We start from the raw sequence: 10137 nt of genomic DNA, 5'->3' as shown, positions 1-10137 counted from the left end.
GCCCGGGGACCGCCCGCTGCCCGGATAGAGCCGCCCACTGCCTGAGGGACCCGCCCGCTGCCCGGATAGAGCCCGCTGCCCGGGGACCGCCCGCTGCCCGGATAGAGCCGCCCACTGCCTGAGGGACCCGCCCGCTGCCCGGATAGAGCCCGCTGCCCGGGGACCGCCCGCTGCCCGGGGACCGCCCGCTGCCTGAGGGATCCGCCCGCTGCCTGAGGGACCCGCCCGCTGCCTGAGGGACCCGCCCACTGCCCGGGGACCGCCCGCTGCCTGAGGGACCCGCCCGCTGCCTGAGAGAGCCGCCCGCTGCCCTGAAAGAGCCGCCCGCTGCCCTTAGTGACACGTCCACTGCCTAAGGGACCGGCCCGCTGGCCGGATAGAGCCGCCCACAGCCCTAATAGAGCCGGCCACTGCCTGAGGGGTCCGCCCGCGGCTCCGAGGGACCCGCCCACTGCCTGAGGGACCGGCCCGCAGTCCTGATAAAGCCGCCCACTGCCTGAGGGACCGGCCCGCGGCTCGGCGGGACTCGCCCGCAGCCCTGATAGAGCCGCCCGCTAACTCTAATAGAGCCGCCCGCAGCCCTGATGGACCCGCCCACTGCCCCGTCCGGCTCCGCCCACGACCGAACACACCCCGCCCCTGGACCCGCCCCAGCCCCGCTCGCCCCGCCCCAGCCCCGCTCGCCCCGCCCCGCTCGCCCCGCCCCGGCCCCGCTCGCCCCGCCCCGGCCCCGCTCGCCCCGCCCCTCCCGTGCCCGTTCCCGGAGCGCGCGCTCGCCGGGCTGGAGCGATGCGCGCGTGCGTTCTGCAACACTTCCAGGCTAAAATTTGGGCTATTTCTGCCTCTCCTGCTCCTGTCCCCTTTTCTCTCCCCCAGCCGGCCCCGACAGCGCTGGCACGGCTGGGTCCGGAGCTTTGTCCTCTCCTAGAGTCAGGAGGTTTTGCCGTCTCGGAGCTCGTTGAGTCGGGAACTTTGTCCCCTTGGGGGGTCAGGGGGCTTTTCCGACTCCAAGAGTCAGGAACTTTGTCCCCTTGGGGGGTCAGGGGGCTTTCCCGACTCCAAGAGTCAGGAACTTTGTCCCCTTGGGGGGTCAGGGGGCTTTCCCGACTCCAAGAGTCAGGAACTTTGTCCCTATGGGGGGTCAGGAGGTTTTGCACTCGCACAGAGTCAGCTTTCCCTACTCCAGGGCTCGGTCGCCGGGCTTTGGTGGGGCACCTGGCATCATGAGCTTGCTGGGCATATCCTGGGGCTCTGGTGCTTTCCCGGGACTCCGGGGGGCAGAACCCCCGGCATCCCAGGAAAAGCAGGGACTGGTCCCTGTGTCTCCCCGCCCTCCCTCTCGTGCCCCCGCTGCGAAATCCCTTCCCCGGCGCTCACCGAGCCCCGGCGCTGGGCTCTGGTCGGCGATTTGTGCTTCTCCGCATCGCGCTCGCCTGCTGCTGTCGCGACCGAACCGCGACTGAACCGCGACTGAACCGCGACCGAACCGCGACCGAACCGCGACCGAACCGCGACCGAACTGTGACCGAGCCGCAGCCGCCGGGCTCGAGCCGGGGCTTCCAGCGCGAGGCGCGGGCGGCGCCGCGGGGCTCGCCCGGTGCCCGCTCCCGGAGCCCCGGGAATGACCCCGCCGCTAAACGTGTCCTCCGTCCCGCAGAAGAAACTTTTCTTGCGAGCCCAACCCAGTTCAAGGGCCCTAAAGTAACAAATTTCCTGGGAATATGTAACACTTTGCTGACAAATTGGAATCTCCTGGCCAGTAAACGCGTGTAGCAACTTGAGCCCGGAGAGCAGTCGTGCCCGCTCCTTAATACTGCGCTGGTGTTTAGGAGTTTTATTCCCGAGTTTCCGTGGCAAAAGGGGTTTTTAATGCTTTTCCTGTTGCTTCCCAGCTGCTCGCTCCAAGCTGGCTCCAGCGTTTTGCTCAGGAGTGCAAAGGATGTTTGAAGGAAAGCGGGAAGGAAAAAGGGCAGATTAAAGCGCTTTGGGCAGCTTCGCCAGCCGGAGATCCCGCAGGGAATCTAAGGAGCGTGGGGTCTGCTTTAATTAAAACGACCTTCCTGGTTATTTTAGCAGTTTAATTTCCAGGCTTCAGGCCTCAAGGAAGGAAGCTGAGCCTGGATGCAGAGCCCAGCAGAGGGCACGGCAGCCCCACGCAGGACCTGCAGAGCCGCCCGTCAATCCCTTGCTCATCCTGCCGGGACAGAAGGAGAAGGATTTTCGGGCTGCCAGATGATTTTTAACGCCTGTGGTTGGATTTTCGTGAGCTGGGGGCCGTGTCCGTGGGGTGGGAGCGATCGCTGCACATCCAAGTCCCTGTAAGCTGTGCAGCTGGAAGAGTTTATCCCAAACACAGGATAACTAACGTGGGATTACGTGAGCTGGTTCTCTCTTCCACAGTGTTGATATGCAGACTATCACGATCTCTGAAACATCAATAACAAAATACGTGAATAAATTAAACTTTAATTAAAATAATGCCACCAGACTGAGCAAACTTTCTTCTTGTATTGCTTTCCATGCAGCAAAAGTTTCCCCTTCTTTTTTTCCCCCCAAGAAACACAACGTGTGTCTGTGTTGTAACTCCTGCCATGCCTTCCCAGAGCAGTTTGACGTCGGCTGCATTTCCCAATCCCTGTATTTTTGCAGCTGCTGGTTCCCTCCATGACTTCATCCTTATTCTGCCCCTGAGCATCTTGCTCAGAGCACTGACGTGTCGTGACTCAAAGTGATGATATTTGATGCACGCAAACCAAAATCCAGTTCCTGGCTGTTCCCGGCTAAACAGACCTGGATCACATCTGTCCCTTCTCCCACAACAGGGGGAGAGCAGAGAATTTCCATAAATAATTATTAATGATGGCTCATTATTTATGCATTGCTCAAAGCATCTCTACCTTCAGTGCAGGTTCCATGTGACAGCAGTGGGGCTCCAGTACCCCGTGTTTCAAATTATTGGGATAACAAAGTAATTCCACTGAGGAGTTAATTTGGGAAATGATGGGTGGTTCTAGGCACACAGATGATTTTAGTGATATAAAGCCGTTTAAATCCCTTTCTTTTACATGAGTGCAGGAGTGGAACAGCTGTGCCTGCAGGGCAGGTGGTTAACCTGGATGGAGGGGAGGGAAGGGGAAGGGATTGGAAGTAAGGAAAAGAAGGGAAGGGATGGGAAGGTTAAGAAGAGGAGGAAAAGGAAGTAGTGTGAAGGCAAAACAAGGGATGAGAAATGAAGGCATGGTGAGGGAAAACAAGGGAAAAGGGAGGGCTGGGGAGGCATGGCAAGGTAAGAGAGTGGAAAACAAGGGAAAGAATGAGAAGGTAAAGTAAAGAAAGGCAAGGCAGGACAGAGGGCAGCTGAAGCAGCCTGGGTAGGTCTCCCAACCCCATTGTGAGGACAGGATGGGAAGTTCCACCTGCCTTAGTATTTCCCCACCTGCCACTCCCAGGCCCTCCCAGCCAGGAGGCAGAAGATGCCCAGGTTGAGCAGCCTGGTGCCAGAGGTCTCCTGGATGAGCCTGAATGCATCTCCACTCTGAACTTGTGAGCCCTTGGGAATTCTCCTGGTGTGAAGACAGAGTCCTCCAGCCTGCCCAGCAATGGGTGACAGCAATGTCTCTCCTGATACCACATCTCCTGCACCCCACACTCCAGGGAGTATATCCTGACCCTCTACAGTGCAAGCAAGGGATTATCCTTGACAACGCTTCCTTCCTGACCCACAATCTTTTATCGTGTTTCACCAGCAGCTGCTGGGTCCTTGGTCCCTGGGTGGTGTGGGGTGCTCATCTCCCTCGGGATGGCTTCTCCAGTGACTTCAGATGGGAGTTGCCAAGCTGGGAGCACTTGGAAAAGAGCACTTGGAAAAGCCCTGGGAAGGGAAGGTGCTGGCTTCTGGGAAAGGGCTGCACACTCAAAACAGCCCTGGCAGTGTTCAGAGAATGCTGAAACTATCCACATTAAAGCCACTGTTTACTGGGACAAAACCAAATCCTGAGGGCTGCATCCATGTCCCAGCCATGAGCTGGCTGTTGGAAGGTCCTGGACTGCTGCTGCTGCTGATGAGCAGGGGAAAGAGAGGAGGAGCACAAGGAGCTGCTTGCAGGAATGATATGATGTGCTGTGCTGTGCAAACCCTCAGTCATGCGAGCCACGAGCCCACATCTGTATCCATGGAGCATCCCCATGGCCATGGGGAACTCTGGGAAAGCTTGGGCTGCAGGAGTGGGGCTGGGGTGAGATTTTGGGGCAGGCAGCTCCACTCGTGCCTGTGCACGGGCTGCACTTTGGGATAATTAACAGCTTGCCTGGGGAACTTGTGGCTGCCTCATCCCTGGAAGTGTTCCAGGCCAGGTTGGATGGGGCTTGGAGCAACCTGGGATAGTGGAAGGTGTCCCTGCCCATGGCAGGGGGTGAAGCTGGATGGGCTTTAAGGTCCCTTCTAACCCCAACCATTCCATGATCCTGTGAGCTCAAGCACAGGCTTCCCTTTAACTCTCACTTTCACCAGGTGATTTATTCCCCTGTCAGTCCCTCTGCTCTTCCAGAAACCATCCATGAGTGCAAGCCAGACCATCCTGCTGGGACGAGCCACTGGCAGCTGGATTGGGAGCAGAAGTGGACAAACCATCAGTAACAAGTGAGGTCCAGTTCCACTCTCTGTGGTGTGGTTTGCAGAAAGATGAGACAGGAGCCTTTTCACAGCCCCAAACCCTTTCAGAGGGAGGATATTTCCAGCTCACAACAACTTCTCAGCCCTCTTGCTTTCTCACCCTGCAGGAATAGGACACCATCCCCCAGAAGAGGCTGTCCAGAGCCCCATCCAGCCTGGCCTTGGACACTTCCAGGGATAGCAGTTCCCTCCTGCCTTTCTCATGGTCCCTCTAAAATCCATAAGCAAAAATGTCACTGTCAGACAGCGCAGTTGTGGTTTCTCCTGGGCTGGGACATGGGACTGGAGAAGATGGGAGTGTTCCCACTCTCTCCAGAGCCTTCAAGGCAGGATGGGAGCTGGCAGGCATGGACACAGCACAGTGAGCACCTCTCTGAGCCCGGGGCTGGAGCTGGAGCAGAGGCTCCCTCTGCTCCCCTGGGCTGGGATTCAGAATTCCATTAATTCAGAGCGACCCTGTCTGACTCACCCAGGAGCGAGGCTGAGCCTTTCCAAAGGAAAACTCACATTAAACTCTGCCACAAGGCTCTGGTGACCATATGGAGCTGGGAGAGGGGTGGGGGCCAGCCCTGACCTTTATTGTAGGGAGGGCAGCGCCACTGACCCTCTCCCTGCCCCCCGGGGTGGCTGTTCCCAGGCCACTCAGGTTGTTCCACATCTCACTGCTAAATAAGACAATTAAATCCTTGAGCCCAGGTTTTAGTGTTTCCATGTGCAGCCAAGTATCTTAATCTGGGCTGTTTGGGGAATTTTTATCCCGTGGATCCCTTGGTATGCCTGGAATGTTTGCTTTTCCTACTGTGTGCGTGTGTTTGAGGCACTCCTGTAAAAACAAGAGCTTCCTGCCTGCCTTGTAAATCTTTCCTTGATTGGCAGAGTGGCCTTTGGTGATTAATCAAGGGGCACGACAGAGCTGACACCCTCCAGGAGCTTGCTCCTTGCAAATCCCCGGCACGGTGGTGGGAGACCTGGGAAGGGACCCCGGGAGCTGGCTGCTCTCCAGAGCCGTGCGGTGACATCGGTTTTCGGTAAGAGCCTGGGAGAGGAAGGACTAAACGGAAATTCCAGAGAGCTAAGGAAATGCTCCAGAGGGCCAGGACTTCAGAGGCATTTTCTATTGTATCATCAGGATAAAACACGCGGCTCCGCTTGGAGGGATTCGCTCCGTGGCCAACCAAACCCTCCCACCCACCTTGGCTGGGCTGGCAAGGAGATTTGTCCCAACCAAACCTTCCCACCTTGGTTGGCCTGGCAAGGAGATTTGTCCCAACCAAACTTTCCCACCTTGGTCGGCCTGGCAAGGAGGATATTTATTCCAACCAAACTTTCCCAACTTGGTTAGGCTGGCAATGAGATTTATTCCAACCAAACCTTCCCAGCTTGTCTGGGCTGGCAATGAGATTTATTCCAAACAAACCTTCCCACCTTGGTTGGGCTGGCAAGGAGATTTGTCCCAACCAAACCTTCCCACCTTGGTTGGCCTGGCAAGGAGGAGATTTGTCCCAACCAAACCTTCCCAGCTTGTCTGGGCTGGGAAGGGGAAGGTTCACCCCGTGCATGGATAGAGGTTTCTCCAGGAGATGGACACAGCATAGGGGAGGCTGCAGAGAAGAACAACCTTGTTGGTGATCCTGGCTTTCTCCTTGTTCCCATTGGAGCATTCCAGGTGTCACAGGCTCTGCCTGGATGTGGCACAGAGGTTCTAAGTAAGGTCTAAGCCCTGGAACAGCAAAAACACCTACAGCATCTTGGCCAAAGGGCTCCAATTTGTCCCAGCTAACTGCTGTTCTGACCCTGAGCTTGCCTGGAGCTGGCTGTGGGATCCTGAACTGCAGTTGTGTTCTGCAGGCCACACATGGGCTTGTGCCCATGTCCCAGTGATCGCAGAAGGGTCCCAGCTTGGGAAAACAAGCCCAGCTTGTTGCAGGCTGCCAGCCCTAGGGCCAGCCCCAAACTAGTGCTGTAAGCAAGGAGACCTTCAAGACCTTCAGAGCCTGGTGGAAACTTGCCATGGGAGAGGTCAGTACTCGGCATTTTAGAGGAAATGGTGAGATTTAGCAGGAAGTTTTTTACAATGAGGGTGTTAAAACACTGGCATGAGTTGTCCAGAGAAGCTGTGGATGCCCCATCCCTGGGAGTGCTCCAGACCAGGCTGGACAGGGCTTGGAGCACCCAGGCTGGACAGGGCTTGGAGCAACCTGGCATAGTGGGAGGTGTCCCTGCCCATGGCAGGGAATTGGGCTGGGTGACCCTTAGAGGTCCCTTCCAACCCAAACCACTCTGTGATTTTCAAGTTCTGGTCTTCCTGGTTTTTCCGTTGGATTTTGACCACTGCTAGAGGCAGGATCTGTGCTGTGAGCTAGGACAGGGCCAGGGCCAGGATGAGGAGCTCCAGGAACAGAACACTGTGAGCAGGCAGCCAAGAAGGGTCTGTGTGTCTGTCCCAGCTGAGCTCTGGGAGAAGGAACAGGTGGGAAGGAGCACTCAGGACACACAGGAGCACTCAGGACACACATGCTGGCTGCTCCCTGGACCACAGGAAGATGTTCTTCAAGGTCCCTTCCAACCCAAGCCATCCTGTGATCCTGTGAAAGAGCATTTCAGCCAGGCATGGTGGTGCCAGTGTGGGCAGAGCCCTGCAGCCTCTCCCTGCTCCTGGACAAACTGCTCCCTGCCTGTTTATTCTGCTGATATCAGAGGTGCTGCTGATGGGTGCCTGTCTCTCCACATCTGCTCCATCTTTCCCAGGCAGTGCTGGGTTTGGAGCTGCTGCTCCACCTCCCCCCATTACACCATCTGTGCTCCCTCCATGCACCTGCCAGAGGATGCTCTTTGCTGTCCCCTCTCCACACCTGTCCCGAGGCCACTCCAGCCTCTCTCCCAGCCATCACCAACAGCAGCTCAAAAACCCTGGCAAGAGGGTCAGGGGTGTTTTCCAGGCATTTTGTGTCCCCAAGCAATGAGTGCTGCAGCCATCCAGCCCCATTCTCTGTGACTATCCCGGTGACATCGTCACTGCCATGGTGCCAGGGGATGTTCAGTGCCATCAAGGTCACTTCCACGTCTGGCACGATGTTCCCTTGTGTTCTCACCACCACACAGCTCCCAGCATGGCTCTGGTGTTTGGATGCAGCTGGCAACGACCCCAGAGGTGACACAGAGCTGCTCTGTCCCACTGTCCCACCTTGTGTAGCCTCCAGGCCACCTCTAATTCCAGAGTGCCTGGGAGGCCCCAGCACTGGTAGGAGCCCAAGGGATCAGGCAGCAGGTGGGTGAAGCAGCACGACAGTGACAATTCCTGCTGCCTTTGGCACCCTGGGATGAAGAACAACCCCTGCTCAATGCTGTCTTTCCCTTTTCTTGTTTCACCCAGCCCATCCCTGCACTGGGGACAACCTGCCTGTAATAAAGTGTCATCACTGGGCCCTGCAGTGAACCAGTGTTTCTGCCTCCTCAGCCTCTCCTCGGCCATGCTCTTCCAGCATGGATATTTCTCACTTATTCTGTGTCTGGGAACACGAGGCTGAGCTGATTGTGCCCTGGCTGCATCTCTGTCAGGTTTTCCAGGAAGATGTGAAGTTCCTCACGGATCCAGATGTGTGTGCTTATTTTCATCCCTGCAGAGCAATGGGGACTGGGGTGTGTGGTGTCCCTCCGCCCCTCTGGGTTCTGCCCCATCCTTTTGCAAGCAGTGGCTCCAATTTGGGGTGCAGATCCCCCACATGGCCCTGGGGAGGGGGCACAGACCCATCCACCCACCTGGATGTGCTCCAGAGTCAAGTGGGCAAATGTGGTCAGCGAGGAGGTGCTGCTGGTGGTCACCTGCCTGTGACACTGCCCAGGGTCGCTGTGTCCCCCCACATCCCCACCGAGCTCTGGGGCAGGAGGTGGAGCCTCCCCTCTCCTACAGCCACGGGGGGTTCCCTGCCAGGTGGGCAGGAAATCACACCCAGCACTTTGAATTTCTCAGGAAAAAGAGAAAATTCCCCAAAGGCAGCAAAACAACAGTGAGGGGCTTTGCTATGGAAATTCAGAGCTGTGTCCCCTGGGGCTGGTGGCTCCTGGGATCTTGCTGGGCTTCACCTTTGTCCCTGCTGGCATCTCCTCAGCGTTCCCTGGACTGGGTCCCACTGGTGCTAGCAGGTCAGGAACAAACCCCTCGCAGGAAACAGGGAAATAAAGGAAAGCAGAAAAGAACAATTTCACATCCAGGAATGGAAATGACTCAGGGGCATTAAAATGCAGGGAAGATGAGAACGAGGAGGGTCCTGGCCCTGTTTTCAGCCACATTTTTCCCCTCTCAAAATTCCTAAGAAGGGGCTCTGTGAAGATGCCTGTGGCACCACTTCCCAGAGTGTATGATTGATGAAGAACTGTGGCAGGAGTCTCTGGAGTGGGGATGTGCCCTGGGTTATCTGTATGGGATCTATAGATCAGCTGCAGAAGAGGAAAGAACCCAGGAGAATGTGGAGGAGAGGGAGCAGGAGCACTCCAAATTTCTGTGATCCTTACTTGGGGCAGATCCAGCATGCCCCTGGAAAAAAGGGGAATCTCAGGGATCTGACTCTGGGAGAGACACCTGAGGTGTGGAGGAGCTGGCTGTCCCCAGAGAGATGGGACAGGTGGGAACAGTGCTGCATTCATCTCTTGGGGATGTCCCCAAAAGCTTCTTTCAGATGGGATCAGTCCTGGTCCCCTCATTGCTCCAGCTGTGTCCCCACCAAGCCTACCAAGGTTTTCCCCTGGGTGGAGAGAGATATTTCCATTCCTTCCTCCACTGAGGAAGAGCCATATCAGTCACAAAGCAGCAACAGGATTAGGGGATTTGGCACAACCAGGAGCATCCCAATCCCACCCATGCCCTGCCCAGTCACATTGAGGTGTTCCCTCTTGGAGTTTTGGGAAGGGAATTTGCTCTGTTGCACAGCAGCACTCCAGGTCACACATTTCCAGGGGGATCAGACCTGGGACAACCCAAAATGATGCAGATTTCAGAGAGAGGACAGGGAAGATGAGCTGGCCTCAGGCCTGGCAGCTTGTGGGGGTATCTCCAGGAGGATAGGATCCCTCTGGGTGGGATGGTGGGAGCAGAGCAAGGGCTGGGGTGCTGCCTTGGCTACCTGTCCCTGGGGATGCAGTTCCCTTTGGAGGCAGCCTGGGCAATCCTGGCACTGGGAAACAGCATTTGTGCAATTCCTTGACCTCCAGCTCCTGGTTGCACTTTGAATCCAGAGTTCGGGACAGAAGCAGGTACCAGGAGGAAGCTTTATCAGGAAGATTGCCATGGAGAGGTTTGAGGGGTTCAGCATGGTCACGGGACACTGCCAGTGGGGCTCACTGGTCACGGGATGCTGTCACCACTGTCACCATCTCCCCAGGAGATGTGCTGAGGCTGCAAACCTCCTCTCCATCCCAGGCACCCACCTCTGCCCACAATGCCCCAGTTTTCCAGGCTCAGCACGGCT

This window comes from Lonchura striata, chromosome 10 (assembly GCF_046129695.1).
Source record: "Lonchura striata isolate bLonStr1 chromosome 10, bLonStr1.mat, whole genome shotgun sequence".
Lineage (NCBI taxonomy): Eukaryota > Metazoa > Chordata > Aves > Passeriformes > Estrildidae > Lonchura > Lonchura striata.
Note: the sequence above shows the minus strand (reverse complement) of the source record.